Below are 20,483 nucleotides of genomic sequence, written 5' to 3'. Positions count from 1 at the left end.
TAACTGTTAACAGTGGCAGGAAAGGGATGAATATGAGAGATTTTTGGATATAGAATTGGCAAAAAGTGGTATACTAGTTAAAGGTCGTTGTAGATGATGATAATAATGACTTTTTTGTGTGTGTGGAAGATAACAAAAACTGACTGGTGGAATTAAGAAGGAAAGATTTATCAGAAGGATTCCAGGGTAGCTCATCCAATTAAAGAAAGAACTGAATATTCAAATTTTGGAAATGCAGAAATCAAGGGCTGTCTAGGGAACTCAGCAGTGAGCCTCCACATATCTTTTTTCTAGAGTATTGCCATTAGGGTTATTGACTTCGAATCTATGGTTCGTTACTTTTATTATTGGTCTCAATTAAAGACTTCATTGTATCTATGCCCTTTGCTCTGTAACTCTGTAGCCCCCACTCATGGTGAGTCTGAAATTGGTCATGGAACAGTAGTGAATATGGTGTCAGCAAAAACTTGAATAACACTTGCAGAAATAGTTTGGCTCTGTGTCCCCACTCAAATCTCATCTCGAATTGTAATCACATGTTGAGAGAGGGATCTGGTGGGAGGTGACTGGATCATGGGGGCGGTTTTCCCCCATGCTGTTCTCATGGTAGTGAGTGAGTGCTCATGAGATCTGATGGTTTAAAAGTGTTTGGCAGTTCCCCTCGTTCTCTCTGTCTCTCCTGCCGCCATGTAAGACGTACCTTGCTTCCTGTTCACCTTCTGCCATGATTGTGAGGTTCTTGAAACCTCCCCAGCCATACAGAACTGTAGGTCAACCAAACCTCTTTTCTTTTTAAGTTACCCAGTCTCAGGTAGTTCTTTATAACACTGTGAGAGTAGACTAATACACTTTCAGATTTCCACTTTCTTGGTTGCTCCCTGTCTTTGCCATGAGAATATGCCTGGGCTAGCCTAATGGATGATGTGGCACAAGAAATGGAGCTATGACATCCCATATTGCTGAGCTGAACCCCCAGCTATGAGAGAAAACCCATACAAAAACTGCATATCCAACCTGCAGCTGACTGCCGACACATGGGTGAGCCCCACCAGACCTAGTTCAGATCAGCAGAACTGTCCAGCTACACACAGGCTCATGAGAAAAAACAAATTGTTGCTCTAAGTAAATTTTGTGGGTGTTTGTTACACAGCAACGGCCGACTGATATATCACCTCTGTGTCTCTGAATTCAAATTTCAATTTCTTGAATAAAAGAATTTGTTTGATTCAGCTTGGTTCTTATGTCATAGCTCTGGATAATATAGCTGTGACCAGAGGGCAGTTGGCATGGCTAAAAGGAGAAAAATTTGTGAATTGGAAAAACACCCCACCTGGTAATTTATTACATACGAGAAGGGTTGAGATAAAATGGAGAGTCCAAACTCCTGGAATATTTGTAATTACTCCCAAAGATTCACCAAACCCATGAGAAGAAAGGGAAATTGAGAATCAGCATTGGGGAAATTGCTTGTTCATAAGGAGCCAAAAATGACCGGTCCAGAACTATGAAGGATTTGATTGAATGGAGATCATAGAAAGGACACTGTTTTTTTTTTACTTCTGCATCTTCAGTGCCTAGCAAAGTATAGTACACACTCTCCTTCCTCTACAGGAGGAGAAGAGCATCAAAAGACGTGCTCAAAATAAAGTATCAGCTGTTGCTATTGAAAAGAGAGGGGCCAAATGTTGCTGGTTACAAATATATCGATGCATGGTAATGAGAGGTCTACATTGTATTAAACATTATTAACAGTAGGAATCTGTGCCAGAAACAAAAACATTTGTATTATCACATAATACACTAACATTTTTTTAGGCAACCAACTGATGAACCACCTCCATGTGGTGTGTATCTCACTGTGCTTACATCTTGCTTGCCATAATCACAGAATTTTAGACCTGGAGGGCACTTAAACCCTCTGGCTAGAGATGTTATGGCACAATCCCAGATATACTCAATCAGCACCTAATTACTGAGCTCAAGCCATGTACCTTGCACACACAGAAGGTGCGAGCAGTTCCAGGAGTCAGGTACTTATTATGACTGGTTAGTTAGTGATTAATGTGATCTTAATCACGTTAGTCAATTTCTTCATTTTCATTTCTCATATTTCACCAGGCTCTGCTTGCATATCTGGGCTCAGTCTCTATACTCTCACTGAAAGCCTGAGAGGAATGCATTGAGAGGATGGCATGGGGAAGCACTTTATCCTATGTGAGGTCTTGAGGTTAGTGGCATTTAAACTCTCATCTCCCTTCTTTCCCTCCCTTATTACATCTCTGTGTTTCTGTTTCCCTTCCCTACCTCCTTCCTTCCTTCCCTTCTCATCCCTTCTTTCTTTTCCTCCTTTCCTCCCTTCCTTTCTTTGCTCTTTTTCCTTCCTTCCTTCCTTCCTTCCTTCCTTCCTTCCTTCCTTCCTTCCTTCCTTCCTTCCTTCCTTCCTCCCTCCCTCCCTCCCTCCCTCCCTCCCTCCTTCCTTCCTTCCTTCCTTCCTTCCTTCCTTCCTTCCTTCCTTCCTTCCTTCCTTCCTTCCCTGATTAAGCCCTGGGTTCAAAACGTGGTATTTATCACATGTTCTCACTTATAAATGGTAGCTAAATGTCGGGTACACATGGATAAAACCATGGAAATCATAGACACTGGGGATTCCAAAAAGGGGGCTGCTGGGAAGGGAATGAGGGTTGAAAAATTATCTGCTGGGTACAATGTTCACTATTTAGGTGCTGGGTATCCTAGAAGCCCAAACTTCAGCATTATGCAGTTTAATCCATGTAACAAACTTGCACATGTACCCTGAATTTAAAATAAAATTCAATGAAAGTGTCATGTAGTACTAAGGACACCTTTCCAGACTCTGATCCCCCATGTTGGTCAAAATCTAGCATATATGGTTTTTTAAAAAAAGACATTTTACTCAGATCTGAGACAGAAACAATTACAGAAAACTGTGGTTCCTATATTGTTCTAGTTGTTGACATAAAATCTCATTTAATCCATACAGCAACTTTACAAAATAGATATTATTATCCTGATTAGTAGATAATAGAAATAAGGCTCAGAAGAGTAGGTAATTTCCTCAAGGTCACATAACCGAGATGTGACACAACTGGGATTTGAGTGCTTGTTCTGAGAGTTATGACTACAAAACTTGTGTTCATTTTTCTGCACATGACAACAGATCCATGACCCCTTAGTCAAATTTCCACTCATAAAATGAGACATAGTTTCTGTGTTATTTAGCTATTGCTATAATAGAGCTGCATGACAAGCAACCCCAAAACTCATTGGCTCATAGCAGTAAACATTTATTTTTCTCACACATGAATCTGTAAGTTGATTGGTATTTGACTTATTTCAGCTGGACCTGGATGGATTCAAGTAGGTTTGGCTCTGCCAGGCAGGTTGGGTGCAGGTCTATTCCAAATGTCTTCTCAATTTCCTTCTACCAGAATCCTAGACATCTTCTCATAGTGAATGATAGGAGTGCAAGAGAGCCATCCAAGTCATGGGAACCCTCTAAAGCCACTGCCCACAGTAAAATGTTGATTAACATTTTATTGGTCAAAGCAAGTCACATGGCCAGCTGAGCTCAGAGAGTCAGGGAAGTGTAGTCCACCCATGTGGTGAAGAACTATAAACTATAAAGTTATATGATAACATGTGTAATTCTATAACCGAGAAGGAGTGAAAAGCTGGGAGCAGTAATTCAGTCTACCATAGTCCCAGACCCTCAAGACGGACAAGTTAAGTGTGTGAGTTGGGGATCTATTAGCTTTGCCACTTCCTGTCCATGAAGCATTTTACCTAACATGCATCTTTTCTGAGCCTTCATCTGTGATGGAATGGTCACAATAATCCCTGTTCAGTATTCCTCACAAACTTACTGTATGGGGCCAGGTGCGGTGGCTCATGCCTGTAATCCCAGCACTTTGGGAGGCCGAGGTGGGCGGATCACGAGGTCAGGAGATCGAGACCATCCTGGCCAATATGATGAAACCTCATTTCTACTGGGAAAAAAAAAAAATGAGCCAGGCATGGTGGTGTGCGCCTGTAGTCTCGGTTACTCAGGAGGCTGAGGCAGGAGAATCACTTGAACCTGGGAGGCGGAGGCTGCAGTGAGCCAAGAAGGCACCACTGCACTTCAGCCTGGGAGACAGAGTCTTACTCTGTCTCAAGAAAACAAACAAACAACAAACAAACAAACAAAAACCAAACTTATGTGTAGCTCTGAGAGATCAAATTGAACTTCTTTATGAACTTTATTTCAGACTCAAAGTTATATTGCCATGTATGTATGTATTATTATTGTTATTATTACCATTATTACCATTATTATTATTAAGGGTAAAAATACCCTTAATTAGGATATTTTTGAAGTTTTGTTGGGTACCACCTGGTAGTCTACAGTTGGAGAACCCAGTGGTCTGTAGGCTGTGGCATTAACGCTCATAGATTGTGTGATAGCATTGATGGTTTGGTTTCAGGTATTATTAAGTTATTTGTTTATGATATTTAATAAAAGCAGGCACTGTTTTGTCTGCAGCCCATCAGAGGCAGTACCAGCATTCCATTTCTTTGGGTGTGGTTTTCATTTGGGGCAGCCCGGAGTGGGAATGAGGGCCTTTGTTGGTTCGTGGTCTTCGTCTATTTCACCTAAGTGGTCTGCAGTCTGCCAGAGCTTGAGAGCCCTACTTCCCGTGAGTGCACGACTCCCAGGCTGAAAGCATTCACACAATTTCTATTGCTTCATAATGGGCTGAATTCTCTCTCCATCAGACAAACACAAATAGTGCTTGAGGTGAGGCAGAAAGTGCAATAGGTATCCTCTGCCAGAGCCAACTAGCTGCAAGTGTGGATGAAAAATAATATCTCCCCAAAGAAAGAAACCACAACAATGACAGGGGGAAGAGGGAGGCAGAAATTGCTATTATAAACTGAAAAGAAAATCCGTAAGATAAACCTAAACATATTTTTACAAGGTTTGCATATTTTTTCAGTTCACCTCAAATCTATGAAATTCAATTCTCTGCAAGTCAGTCCAATCAATATTTGTTGAGACTAGTATCAGAAACACAGGGATGAGCTTTCACGCCAAAATGACTAATACATGAACTCTGTCCTTAAGAAACTCTAGGCTAGGTGCGATAGCCCATGCTTGTAATCCTAGCACTTTGGGAGGCCGAGGCGGGTGGATCACGAGGTCGGGAGTTCGAGACCAGCCAGGCCAACATAGTGAAGCCCTGTCTCTACTAAAAATGCAAAAATTATCTGGGCACAGTGGCAGGTGCCTATAATCCCAGCTACTCAGGAGACTGAGGCAGGAGAATCGCTTGAACCCGGGAGGTGGAAGTTGCAGTGAGCTGAGATCTAGCCACTGCACTCCAACCTGGGTGACAGAGCTAGACTCTGCCTCAAAAAAAAAAAAAAAAAAAAAAAAAAGAAACTTCAGCCAGTGGTGAGCACCACCCAACCCCCACATCCCAGACACACACACATGAGAAGTCAGCAGGTAGGAGTGAGGCAGACTGTTGTCGAGTTCCTGGAACAAAGTCTCGACCTCACTGAGTTTGTTTCCTCATCTGTAAAATGGGGACAATATTGTGCATCTCACAGACTTCATCTGATGCCATTAATTTATTTTAAAAATATTAACTAAGCCCCCTGTTTTGATTCAGGAGATGTGGCAGCCTTTTAGGATCCCACAGACTTACACAGGAGGCATATATTAAACAAAAAAGCAATGATTCCTAATTTTAAAAGTTCTGCCCTGACTATATTCAGGATATGTGGGATAGAAGGGTATGGCGTACAGGGTGTTTAAAGGACTTATTGTAGGCTAGACGGTCATACATTGCTTCCCTTTTAACACACATAGGAAGCATGCTTGTAACTTTGCAAGGTGTACACACAGCGTGGGTGTTGGCTGGGTTGAGGATGTGGGAATGTTTCAGGGAGAGGGAATAACAAGCAAAGAGGCTCTGGTGAGAGGATTGCACCGTGGGAAGTAAGAGAAGTAAGAGAAGTCAGCATGGCGGGAATGTAGCGAGAGGGCTGAAGGGATAGACATGGGCTACAAATTGTAATGCGGGTTTGGATTTTGTCCTAAGACCACTGTGAAGCTATCATAGGGATTTAAATGGGGCGGTGAGGCTAGGATTTGATGGGCTACAGTATGGGCAGTGATTGGGAAGAAGGCAAAGCAGCTGTGGGGAGGCCAGTAGGTAAGTGTACTGCAATCTTCCGGGAGAGAGGTGATACTGGCCCCTCCGTAGTAGGAGTAGGGGTCGAGAAAAAGACAGTCTAGAAACAATCTTAGGAGGTCACCAATGTCAAGGGCACTGCTGATCTACAAGTTGTTGCAAAATTCACTGGTCAATTTTTTGCCCTCCTGTTGCTCTACATTCGACACAAGCTGATTATATTGATTATGTCCTTCTTGAAGCATTCATTTCCCTGTGTTTCTGGGATACCACCATTTCTTGGAGTTCCCTTAATGCACTGGCCACTTCTTTGTCTGCTTTGCTGCATCTCTTGAATATTCAAGACTTACAAATTATTTTCCTTTCTTTGAGTCACTCCCTACCAAATTATTATTTCCATTCTAACTTCCTCCTGACTTGTATACCCAGTTGCAAACTCCATTCAGATATTTAAATCCAAAATGAAGCGTTAATTCCACTCCTTGTCTTCTAGGTCTTAGCGCTCCATTCCTCCAGTTGCTTTGAGCAAAAGCACTTCGATATCACCCTCGATCCCCTTTTTTTTTTTTCTCATAATTCACATTCAGTCCCTCGACACACTCTGGAAGCTTATTTTAGGCTGAGTGCCTTCATGACTTCAAGTAATGATGTCCCTGTGTCCACATTCTTTGCAATGTGGCTTTTCAGTTCCTCCCATCAGCTGTGGAGTCTATTTCCCCACCTTTGAATAGGGGTTAATTTTGTGACTCACTCTGCCAAGAGAGTGAAAGGCTTCATATATAAATGAACAATATCCAGACTGTATATAAAAATAGACCCATAGCCAGCAGCACCCCGCCCAGGAAAAGAAACAATAACTTTCATAACTATTGGCCACAAATAGTCAGGACTTGATTAATAACTGACAACTTTCCTAATTTTTGCTCCTGCTTCCAAATTAGAACCAACTGGGTGAAGCTAAATATGCACCCCCAACCAATCACATAAGATGCCCCACTCCCAGTTAGCTCACCTATAGTTTCTCCATGCAACAACCTACAATTGCAGCTCACCTGAGGCCTTCTCTTTTTTTCCACTAGAAAGCTTCCCACACCTCTTCCTGTCTTTGAATCTCTGTCATATGCAAATGACAGTGGCTGACTTCCCTGCTCTATCAAGCTCTGAATAAAAAGCCTTTGCTTGTTCTCATTTGGGTGGTCTTCCTTTATTCCCAGAAGACTACAGTAGTAACAATGTGCCCATTGTATGTTTGTGTCTCAAGAAGCCTTTTGGGCAGTTAGCAGTTCTGCTCTTCTCTCTTGCTTTTCTGCTATTACCATGAGAACAAGCCAGGCCAACATCCTGGGAATTCAAGGGCTTGCTGGAGTTCAAAAGACTATATGGAACAGGGTCAGACGTACTTTTGTAATAGACTACACTTTGCAATAGAGCCGCCTGAAAGTAAGAAGCCAAAATAAGGAAGCAGAGAAATTTAGAAGGTTAATTCTGCAGTTATTTGGGTGATAGGAAGATATGCAAAGTATTTAGCTTCCCAGTTAACAACTGAGCTGGCTGGGGTTAGTGATAACTTGGTTTTCTCTTTTGGTGACTACAAGAAGTGGAGGAGGCAGGCTCACTCCAGGAGTCTAGGCTGTGATGCTGCTTGTAGGAGCTACTGCTAAAGCCCCAAGCCAATCAGCTTCTATTTCATGTTGATCTTTTGAGGGTGGAAACCTATTGGAGAGGAGCATGAGCAAAGCCATTGTATTTGCTGGGGCGTTTTAAATATTGCTGAGATAGGAAATACTGTGTTTTACAGAGCCATGAATGAATTCTTTGTGTGTTTATAAATGCTTAAAAAGCACAGTCATGCATGGATTAACAACGGGGATACATTGAGAAATGGATCCTTAGATGATTTGGTTGATGTGAGAATATCATAGACTATACTTGCACAAACCTAGGAATTATAGCCTACTACACACCTAGGCTACATGGTGTGGCCTATTGCTTCTAGGCTACAAACATGGACAGCATGTACTGAGTACCGTAGGCAACTATAATGCAATGGCGAATGTTCTGTAGCTAAACCTATCTAAACATAGAAAAGGTACAGTACAAATATGGTATAAAAGATTTAAAAATGGTATACCTGCATAGGGGACATATCATAAATGGACTGAAAGTTGCCCTGGGTGAGTGGGTGCGTGAGGGGTGAGTGCATGTGAAGTCCGAGGACATTACTGTACACGATGGTAGATTTTATAAATTGGAAACTTAGGCTCCACAAAATTGATAAAGAAATTTTCTTTCTTCATTAATAATGAACCTTAGCTTATCATAACTTTCTTACTTTATAAACCTTTGAATTTTTGGAACATTTTGACTCTGGTAATAATAACACAAACGCGTTGTATAGTGGTAAAAAATATTTTCTTTCTTTCTATTCTTAGTCTATAAACTCTCCTAAAATTTTATTTATTTATTTATTTATTTTACTTTTTAAACTTTTTGTTAAAGGCTAAAGCACAAATACGTTAGTGTAGGCCTGCCTGGGGTCTGGATCACCAATATCACTGTCTTCTACCTCCACATCTTGTCCAAATGGAAGGTCTGCAGGGGCAGTAACACACGTGGAGCTGTCATCTCCTATGATCACAATGCCTTCTTCTGGAAGACCTCCTGAAGGACCTTCTTGAAGCTGGTTTACAGTTAACATTTTTGTTGTAATAAACAGAGAATTACACTATGAAATAATGAACAAGTCACTGCAGGAGGTTTGTTTACACCAGCCTTCCAACCAACATGTGAATTATATACTGTGCTGTGACTTGTAACAGCTATGCTGTCACTAGGTGATAGAAACTTTTCAGCTTCATTATAATCTTATGGGACCACTGTCAAATATGCAGTTGGCAGAAACATCCTTATGTGGAACATGACTGTTCTGAAAAGGACTGTTCTGAAAAGGAAAAACAAATATACATTTAGCCTGGGAAGCCTTCTAGGTATGGTGAGCATAACAACATCCCTGAGTTGAGATTTCTGTTGTAGAAAGCAGCTTCAAATAAGCCTTCATGAGGACTCAAAGGTTTGCAACGATGACTAGCAAAAAGCCACAATTTGCATTGCCCAGACCAAAGCTTACTGAAAACGTAAACATGAAACTCAATATGAACCATGTGGCCTAGATTTTTAGCTATCAACATTTTTTTCTTTCTCTTTCCCCCACCTTGTACAAAGAATACTTTGATTTCTTCCATTCCATTTATTTTTCTTTGCAACTTGCCTCAAACACAGGCACCATGCACATGTACTTTGTTTGGGATCCAGCGTTCCTGTCTTTACAAGTCAATCCCTGATGATAGATAGGGAGCAGCCAGTTACTGAGTGCAAGAGCTTTCTTTTTCCCTGTGAAGTTCACTAAGAAGTACCCAAGCGGCTGTCTGCAGTTCATTATTACCTGATAGGGCCTGGCTGGTGACCTTTCACTTCTGATCTGCAGATCTAACTCTAGCATTGTTTTTAGTGAGCGTGCAACAACTTGGGGATCATCTGTATTATTGGATATCCTCAGAAGATTTTGTTTGCTCTCTTTCTGTCGAACAAGCAAAGTGATAATGTTGATGTCTCGTGAAAGTCTTTGTACCATTGTTTATCATTAAGATAGCTATGTCTAAAATCCTGTGGGCTTACATAGAAAATACCTAAGTGTAGCCAAACACATGTCAGGCATTCCAGGTTCAAAGCCTAGCTAGGCGAGTTGGGGCAAGTTGTTCACTGGGCTACAGTTTCTTTGGCTACAAAGATGCGGTTGCCAAAGTCTCTCCATCTCTAATGTTGGATAACATCAACTATGTGCAAATTATGAATTTAGAATTCTGCAGAAATCCTAAATTCCACGTTTTGAGTGCTTATTATATAGTTAAGGGATTTTAAGACAGTCATTTAACAAACACCAACTGCCCTCATCCCATGCACGGGGCATGCTTCTAGGTGCTGGAATAGGACAGGGAGCAAGACAGACATGATTCTTACAATCCCTGGGCAAATGTGCTGGTGGTAAAACTGGCCTAAGGTCCCACCCTGATTAATTAATAAAGCTAGTTTTGAACCCAGGTCTATATGATTACAACATGCTTGTTCTTATTCCCTAAGCTTTATTGTCTCCTGACATTGAAAGACCTAGACTTTAGGTCCCTGGCTTTGTCTTACAGGGACACAAATGTGGTAGTGATGGTTAGGAGGGCCTTTTCATTCTTGAAGTTTAGCCCAATAGGAATTCAATATATTCATTGACAAAGCATCTGTTGACTGTCACCATAATTCTGGGAATATGGGAAATTGTAGCATGACACTGTATTTCTATTTATACCTTCCTCATATCAGTGCAGAGTTAATATTGAGTCCTATTTTCCCAACATTTATGCTACTTCCCCTGTACTTTACCTCTGTAATAGGTCTGCTATTAAGATAAGTGAGGACATTATGAATTCTCCTGAAAGAATAGACTCTATAAAATTAAATATTTCTTCCACTTAGTGTCAGATCAGCGTGGTCTTCAGCAAAGATGTCACACTCAGAATAAAAACCAGCAACAAAAACAACAAATGAACAGAACTCAGCATTACAATTTACCAGCCTTTTGACTTTGGCTCACACAACTTATCTGATTCCCTATCACAGAATTTTGTCTGTTTGTACCTAAAATAAGACATAATCTGTTAAGTGCTTAGCATAGTGTCTGAAGCTATTAAAGGTATTCCATAAATACTCGTTCCCTTCTCTCTCTAGAAGGAAAGGGCACACTGCATTGCCAGCCTGCCCTCAGCCACCTGGAGGCTTACCACAAAAAGAGCTGAGCTGAGGCTTTCAGCATTAGACAACAGCTAGGTAAGTTAAAGATAGTTTCACTTCAGGATGTGATTTCTATACATTTATTCACATTTTTATACCATACCCATTTTATAGATGAAGAAAACTAAGGAACAAAGAAACATTGTTTACCCAGCATCATCCTGGTTAGGGCTAGAAATATTAAGCCCTACAGTAATGAATTGGATGAAAGGTGTTTGAAGCCACCCCTGTTGTTCTCTTCATCATAGGCAGATACCTACCAAAGGGAAAATGTGTTTATTGTGAGCTTTCCGTCCCTTTCTCTGATGTCACTGTAGAATATATCCAGGAGGATGTGGATAGTTCCTCGGAATGTGGTACTAACCGAGCAGGGACAACTATCTCTTTCTTTGATCAGAGGTCAAAGGGCTGATGTGCTATCTATGATCCGGACACCAAGGAAAGGACCAAGGTAAATGCACTATGTAGAGGCTGGGGGACTTTTGATTCCTCTCCACACTATCGGCAGGAATGGCTTACATTGTGAAAACAGGACATTTGTTGAAAAGTGGCTTGATACATCCAAATTAAGACATAGTAGAACTGGAGTAAGAACATTTGTTTCTCCATTAATGATCCTAGATTATCTTAAAACCAAAATATTATAGGTTTAACAAATTTCAGTGTACCAGACACTTGCCTTTAAATTACTTCCTTTATTCATCTGAGCAGTCTTGTAAAGTAAGACAGGCGTTAGCACATTTTACTGATGAGAAAACAGAGGCTTTGAAGCTCAGTTAATTTGCCCCAAGTTGCTCAGTTGGTTAAGAGGTGAGCTGGATATTATGAACCTTCTCTTAGCCATGAGTTACCTAATTTCAGGTAACTTTAGCAACATGTCCATGAAGCTTGTCCTTAGGATCACAAGTCCAGTGCCTTTGTGGCAGTGGACGAGGGCTAAACTCTCAAGGGTTTCCAGAATTAACCTGTGGCCACGTGTTGAAGTCTGGTGGGATGAGCCGAGTCGGTGCTCCATCGGGTTTACTCTGTGCCCTTGTTCCTTAAGGCCAAGAGAGGATGTCCCCTCCAGTCTGTGCCTTTCAGTGTCTCAGTCTGGTGGCTTCCCTGCAGTTGCAGTGACAACTGTGGTTGCACAATCACTCCCTTCACCCTCAGGCACCCGTTGACTTCTGACCTTCCCTGAAGATTTGCTCCATGGATAACCTGCTGTCCAGACAGCCTGTTTATAGGAGGACAACCCCACATTGTTTGTGTCATGAACTGCCAGCCATTGTCCATCTTCCCCCACATCTCATCTGTCATTTGGGCTTGTGTCAAAAGCAGGGTCAATTAACTTCCTACAGAGATGTTAACATGGCAGACACAAATTGATTTATTTGTTTTAGCCAGGCCAGTTTTTGCCATGAGCATCCCAGGTAGAAGGGATAGTTGCTCCTGGAGACTACATGTCAAGATTGATTGCTCTTTTATTTTGGAAGAAATACAACGTAAATAGTAGATGTGGGCAGATGGAAATTTGTCTGATAGATTGGTGCCGTCCAAAACCTGAATGGATTGCTTCCTCCTTATGGTATTTCCACTTTACAGCATCAACCTCCACTTCTCCATGCCATAATATTTCTTTGTAAGAGAGCACCTGCTCCATCTTGGTTACTGTTATCCTTGCTATTTATCTAATGGCTCTATCCAGAAACAAATTATCATCCTTATCAACCTTCTTATATGAACTATCCTTTTATCAACCTCCTTACTTAATCTAAATGGTCATTACATAATGTTGGTTCTGCCTCTGAAATTGTCTCTCCTCTATACCTTCTGCTACCTCCTTTTCCACTTAGCCATACTTCAGGCTACCATCTTTTCTACAGTGATCATTGCTATCACCTTCTACCAGGCCCTGCAGTTTGAACTTCTCCAATCAATTCTCCAGTCTAGTCTTGATTGAAGGGCAGAGTTAATCATATTACTTCTCTGCTTAAAAGCCTCAATGAATCTGCTGCCTACAGAATGAAATCCCAAGCAGGCCAGGTGTGACAGCTCATGACCGTAATCCCAGCACTTCGGGAGGCAAAACTGAGTGAATGACAAGCCCAGGAGTTCAAGACCAGCCTGGACAACAAAGTGATATCCTGTCTGTATAAAAAACAAACAAACAGTATGAAGTCCCAACATTTATGCATTTCTTATAAGGCTCTTTATTGTGGGGAAAGGACTCCGGTTCAACAAATGGTGTTGGGATAACTGGCTAGCCATTTACAGAAGAACAAAGCTGGGCTTCTACTTTCACCATACACAAAAATTAACTCAAGGTAGATTAAAGATTTAAATGCAAGACTTCGAACTGTAAGAATCCTAGAAGGAAATCTACGAAACCCTATTCTGGACCTTGGCCTTGGGAAGGAATTTACGATTTAGTCCTCAAAAGCAATTACAACAAAAACAGAATATGACAAATAGGACCTAATTGAACTAAAGAGTTTTGCACAGAGAGAAAAGACACTATCAACAAAGTAAACATACAACCTACAGAATGAGCACGAATATTTGTAAACTAGGCATTGGACAAAAATCTATAAGGAACTTAAATATCTGAACCAGCAAAAAATAAATACGCCCATTAAAAATGAACAAAAGATATGAACAGACAGTTCTCAAAAGAAAACATACATGTGGCCGAGCATATGAAAAATTGCTCCACATCACTAATCATCAGGGAAATGCAAATCAAAACCACAGTGAGATACCATCTCACATCAGTCAGAGTGGCTATTATTAAAAAGTTGAAGAACAACAGATGCTGGTGAGGCTGCATAGAAAAAGAATCACTTATGTGCTGTGTGTAGGAATGTAAATTAGTTCAGCCACTGTGGGAAGCAGTTTGGAGATATCTCAAAGAACTTCAAGCAGACTACCATTTGACACAGCAATCCCATTACTGAATATATACCCATAAGAAAATAACTAGTTCTACCAAAAAGACACATACACTAGTATATTCATTGCAGCACTATTCATAATAGCAAAGACATGGATTTAACCTACACACTCATAAATGGTGGACTGGATAAAGAAACTGTGGTACACATACACCATGGAATACTACTTAGTTACAAAAAAAAAAAAAAAAAAAAAGGAATCATGTCCTTTGTAGGAACATGGATGCAGCTGGAGGCCATTATCTGAAGCAATTTAATGCAGGAACAGAAAACCAAATACTGCATGTTCTGTTTTAACTGAAAGCTAACCAATGAGCACTAATGGACATGAAGATGGCAACAATGGACGCTGGGGACTACTTAGGGCTGCAGGGGCAAGGGTTGAAAAAATAACTATTAGATACTATGCTTAGTATTTGGGTGACGAGATCAATTGCACCCTAAACCTTAGCATCATGCAGTATACTCAGGTAACAAACCTGCCCGTATACTCCCCTGAATCTAAAATGAAAGTTGAAATTTTTAAAGAAAAATAAAACTGTCCATTATACAAGCTCTGTGTACCTATGCAATCTTTTTCATAGTCATTCTGTTCTTTGAAGCAATGCCACTCTTACTTTTCCAGAAATATGCTATAATATTTTGTGTAATTATATCTTTGCACATGTTCCCTTTGTCTGAAAGAATATCTTCTTTTTTTGTCACTTGGAAAACTCTTATTCATCCTTCAAGATCCAATTCAAATATCACACCTTTAGACCAGTCTTTTATCCCTAACTTGAATTTACTAACATCATTTTCCTTACACTCTGCCTCTATTATAGCAAGTGTCCCACTGAATTACATTTAGTTACTTAAATGATTGTTCTGCTACTAGCTTTGAATCTTCAAGAAGAGGAATCATGTCTTATATATCATTATATACCTATCACTTTGCAAGGTGGTGATGCATAATAAATTCTCAGTAAATATTTTAGAATTATATGAAGTGATTACCTCCCAGATCTCACTGCCAACAAAGAGTTAGAGCTGTTTCAAATGCAAAGAAATTACTTACTCCTCCTATGATGCTTTATATCTTTGATTCTTTGCACACATTTCCTCTGCTTGTGACCACGCCACTTGTCGCTTAAAGAAGTCTTATGTACTCTTCTTAGCACAAATGTCATTGCCTCCTTGAAGCCTTTCTTTACTTTCCTAGGTAAAATTAATCATTCTTTCCTTGGGTTTTTCACTGTACAATGTATATGCTTATTTCATTCTTTTATTGTAGTTAGCTCAATGTTTTTCTAAATAATACTTTAAAAAATCATGAAGTGTAAATTAGTTCAATCATTATGGAAGACAATGTGGTGATTCCTCAAGGATCTAGAACCAGAAATACCATTTGACCCAGCAATCCCATTACTGGGTATATACCCAAAGGATTATAAATCATTCTGCTATAAAGACACATGCACATGTATGTCTATTGCAGCACTGTTCACAATAGCAAAGACTTGGAACCAACCCAAATGCCCAACAACGAGAGACTGGATTAAGAAAATGTGGCACATGTACATCATGGGATACTATGCAGCCATGAAAAAGGATGAGTTCATGTTCTTTTCAGGGACATGGATGAAACTGGAAACCATCATTCTCAGCAAACTAACACAGGAACAGAAAACCAAACACTGAATGCTCTCACTCATAAGTGGGAGTTGAACAATGAGAACACAGGGACACGGGGAGGAGGAACATCACACACTGGAGCCTGTTGGTGGGTGGGAGGCTAGGGGATGGATAGCATTAGGGATAGCATCTACCTAATGTAGATGATGGGTTGATGGGCACCGCAAACCACCATGGCACTTGTATACTTATGAAACAAACCTGCACGTTCTGCACATGTATCCCAGAACTTAAAAGTATAATAATAATAAAAGTAAGTAAAATAAAATAAAAATCATTATTAAGCAAAAAAATGCACATTTCCTTCATTCTACCAGAATTAGTTGTAGCTTCTTTTGTAGGTTCATAGCATGTATTTCTAAGCCTTCCATATAACTTGTCTTAGAGTATAATAGTTATTTGCTTATGTGTTTGTAAGATGTTAAGCTCCTTGAGGGAAGATTTGTGCTTTATTCATCTTACTTTTCTTATTGCCTACCAGGACACCTGGCACATAGGTGCTAAGCAATTACACATTAAATTGAATTGAAATGAACAAACGAACAAAATGAAAAAATGAACAAAACTATAAGATGTTTGAGAATAGTGATTTTACCTTACTCCTTGATTTTACCAAAGTAACCATAGGAGGGAGATTAAAAAAAAAAAGAAAGAATAGCCTTTGGTTGTGCCTATTTGACAACTGGAAACATTTCTGAAATAAAACAAGAGCTGTATTATTGTTGACTAGTCACTAGAATGTCCCTAACGTTTAAAAATAAAGCTCCGGCCAGGTATGGTGGTTCACGCCTGTAATCCCAGAACTTTGGGAGGCTGATGTGGGTGAATCACAAGGTCAGAAGATCAAGACCATCCTGGCTAACATGGTGAAACCCTGTCTCTACTAAAAATACAAAAAATTAGCCGGGCGTGGTGGCAGGCGCCTGTAGTCCCAGCTACTCGGGAGGCTGAGGCAGGAGAATGGTGTGAAGCTGGCAGGCAGAGCTTGCAGTGAGCCGAGATGGCGCCACTGCACTCCAGCCTGGGTGACAGAGTGAGACTCCATCTCAAATAAATAAATAAACAAATAAATACATAAATAAAGTTCCCTCTATTATGGCTCCTGTGCTGGAGCTACATGTACTCTGCAGTGGGAACTTACAGACAGACCTTGTTAATGCGCTTCTAGTAAAGTGAGTTAACGCCTATGAAAAAACAATGTTGAATTCAAATATTCCAAACTTTTGCTCTAGACCAAACACTCAGGAGATGATCTTAGGATGTAAAATGAGTCTTCCATTAAAATGTTCATTTGTCTCTTAAGATGGCTCAATTAGAATTAACCTGTTTCTTTTTATTGCAGGTAACCCATCTACCTGCAGTAGTTGGTTCTTTTTTTTTTTTTTTCTGAAACAGAGTCTTGCTCTGTCACCCAGGCTGGAGTGCAGTGGTGTGATCTTGCCTCACTGCAACCTCTGTCTCGAGTTCAAGTGATTCTCCTGCCTCAGCCGAGTAGCTGGGACTACAGGCACATACCTCCACACTTGGCTAATTTTTGCATTTTTAGTAAAGTCGGGGTTTTGCCATGTTGGCCAGACTGGTCTTGAGCCCACCATCAAGAACCAACATAATTTAAGGTTAAGGTGTAATTATAACATATAATTGCCACAGAGGCAGTAAAGAATAGTATTTAAGAAGATGGGCCCTGGAAGTAGAGGTTCTATGTTCAACTCTCAGGGATGTTGCTTTCTAACAGAGTATGAATTCCAAGTCTCCTAACTACTTTTCCTCATCTGCAAAAATGGGTCTACCTTAGTGGGCTGTGCATAAAATATACATGAGTTGCTGTTTGAAAAATCCTTAGAACCGTGCCTTGTACACAGTAAGAAATGCTGTGTAACTATTTATGAAATCACTTCCTTCCCTTGAGTCTTTTGGGGCGTAGTTTTCCACCTAAAATTTTCTTATTCATGCTCTTTTTCTACTTAAGGGTTTATTTCTAGTTGCATTCTATTTCAACCTTGAAGACTTTGATGATCAATCCTGCCTCAGTCACATTTCCTAAATTTGAATTATACCCCAAACACATGGTAAAATCCTTGATACTCTTTACTCCATTACTGTCTATTGGGTGTCAAACAGTGACTCAAGGGACAACTATTGGGGGCTTAGCTATGTGTCAAGCCAAACCCATGGAATTTTCTAATTAAAAATCTGTGTGCAGAGAAGTTCTGCAGGCAGATGGTCTAAGAACAAGGAAGAACTTAAAAAATTCCTCAAGAGAGGCTCAAATCAATTACTGTGTATGCAGATGTGTGCCTAATCCCCCCAGATAGCGGGAACTCTCTAAGACCACGGGGAATCCTCATTACATTGGACAAAAAAAATTCAAAACGTTTTAAAATTTAAATCTTTAAAAATTTTACTAGTAAAATTAAAAATTTAAAGATTAAAAAATTAAAGTATTTGTTCATTAGTCCTATGTGGACTTTGTCTAAGGCAGTGAAGAGCTAAAGTAATCCTGACTCTCAGAGGATTGTGAGAAGGCCCCAATGACCTAGAGTGGAAAGTAGAGGCATTGTTTGAATGTAGGAGAGAGATTTGATTAGATTGAGAGTGTGTGTTGTCTACTTGGACGGTTTGAGTCGACCTGCACAGAGTAGATGAAATTCCCTGTTAGTTTTATGTTTACAGTTTATATTCCTTCAATTTGTAATGTCCAGTAGAGTAGACTAGTCACATGTGGTTTCTTCTGAGCACTTGAAATGTGGTCATTCTGAGTTGAGATGTGTTGTAAGTATAAAAGACATATTGGGTTTCAAAGACTTAGTATGAAAGAAAGAAGATAGAATATCTCATGAATGTTTTTATATTGATTACATGTTAAAATGATAATATTGCAGATGTATTAAGTTAAATAAAATATATTTTAATAATTTTTTTCTAAGGTGGCTACTAAAACATTTAAAATTATACACGTGGCCCACATTATATTTCCCTTGGACAACTTTCCTTTAAAGTATGATTTTGAAAGGCTATAAGAACATATTGAGAACATATAATGTGCTAGGCCTTGTGCAAGTTGTTTGCAATTAAAAGATAAATCAGATGAATCTCACAGTTTGAGATGGGAACAGATGTGTAAGCACCTATCTACGATGCAAGGTAATGAATATGCACTTGGGCAGCAGTATTGTGTGGAAAAAAGGTATGAGGTTGGGTCATATGGGGCTGAATTTGAATTCTAATTCTTCTACCTGCTGGTGGCATAAAGGAGACATTCATTTGCCTCTCTGATTTTCAGTCTTTTTATCTGTATAATGGTAATGATTATATCAGCTTATTTTATTTGTGGTTAGTATTTGCATAGCTCTTAACAGGTGTTCAATAAATGAGTTAGTGTCATTTGGTTATATGATCAAAGTTCTTTGGTGCTATGGGAAAAGAGAAAATGAAGTGCCTAATGACTAATGTTGAGAAAGTGGAATAGGTGAGGCTTACAGAAAAATGTCATTCATCTGGAGTATTAGATGATCATTAGGCATTTAGAGAATGGATGGCAAAATTAGGGACAATAATAAAAAGGAAATTTACATGCTCATATATTTCTCACTATTCTAAGTATTGTACCTGTGATAGCTCATTTGAACCTTTCAGAAGTGCTATGTGGTAGGCACTTTAATTATGTTCCTGTTTTGCAGGTGAGAAGAATGGGCACAAAGAAGTAACTTCTCCAAGGTCACACAGCTAAGAAGAAGCACAACGGAGGTTGGATCTAGGCACTTAGGCTCCAGAGTCCATGCTCCTAAGCACTCTACTCTGCTACCTGAAGAGGAACCATCCAGAGCAGGGCAGTGGGAGAACCTAGCAGACTGTCCGTCATGGTTGGAATACATGAGGAGGGTACCATGGTGGCATATATGAGGGAAGAGACCTGATGAGTGAGGATGGAGATTGCCTAGAGGTGAGACTGAAGAGGGTAATAAGGGTTTACTAGTGAGGGACTTTGGTTGCCATACTAAGGAATATGGACTTGATTCTATAAACCGTGAAGAACCATGGAGGATTTCCAAATCGGGTAGTGGTATGAACAGGGTTTTATTTTAGAAAGAGAATTCTAGTAGCAGGATGGAGATTAGGAAGGAGCAGATAGAGGATAGAAGCAAGGAGACTGCTTAGAAGAACACTAGAGTATTGAAGTAGTCCAGGCGAGACATGTTGACGGCTTGAGTTAGGGCAGCAGCCACAGGCATGGATCCAAGAGTCCATAGGACTTGCTTGTAGGAATCACATTTTACAGATGATGATAGCTTGTTATTATTTGCTTTTCCTCCATTGCCTGTGCTTCTTTTTGTTGGCATATGTTCCCTAGTTAGTCCAGATTGAGTTTTTCTTTTTTTTTTTTTTTTTCTGTTTTTCTTTCTCAAATTGTCTTTACACTGTTATTTATATTCTGGACATTGTAGCACATGATGATTGTTATGTTTCAGGTTAAAGCTCCATGAAAAATACAGTGTGATTATTATTCATCTGTATTTTTCTCTTAATGCTTAATGGTATATTTTTACTGGGCACAAATAATCACCTAATTGTATGTGGTTATTGAAGTCACATACAATGCTCTGTTAAAGATTACCCTAATTATGAGGCAAGGTTATTAGATTCTTTGTTTTCCTAGTTTTAGGCCTGTAGAATTTTCAAAAAGCAAAAGGTTGAATAGGTATTGAAATCTTAATACTATCCCATTCAGCACCCCTCTCATTTGGCTGTTGGGGCAACCTATGTATGCAAATGGGTTGACTCCAGTCACACTCCCTGCTTTGATGAGACCAGGCAGCATGAGCCCTGAGCATGCTGG

Source organism: Macaca nemestrina, chromosome 3 (assembly GCF_043159975.1).
Source record: "Macaca nemestrina isolate mMacNem1 chromosome 3, mMacNem.hap1, whole genome shotgun sequence".
NCBI classification, from domain to species: domain Eukaryota; kingdom Metazoa; phylum Chordata; class Mammalia; order Primates; family Cercopithecidae; genus Macaca; species Macaca nemestrina.
Note: the sequence above shows the minus strand (reverse complement) of the source record.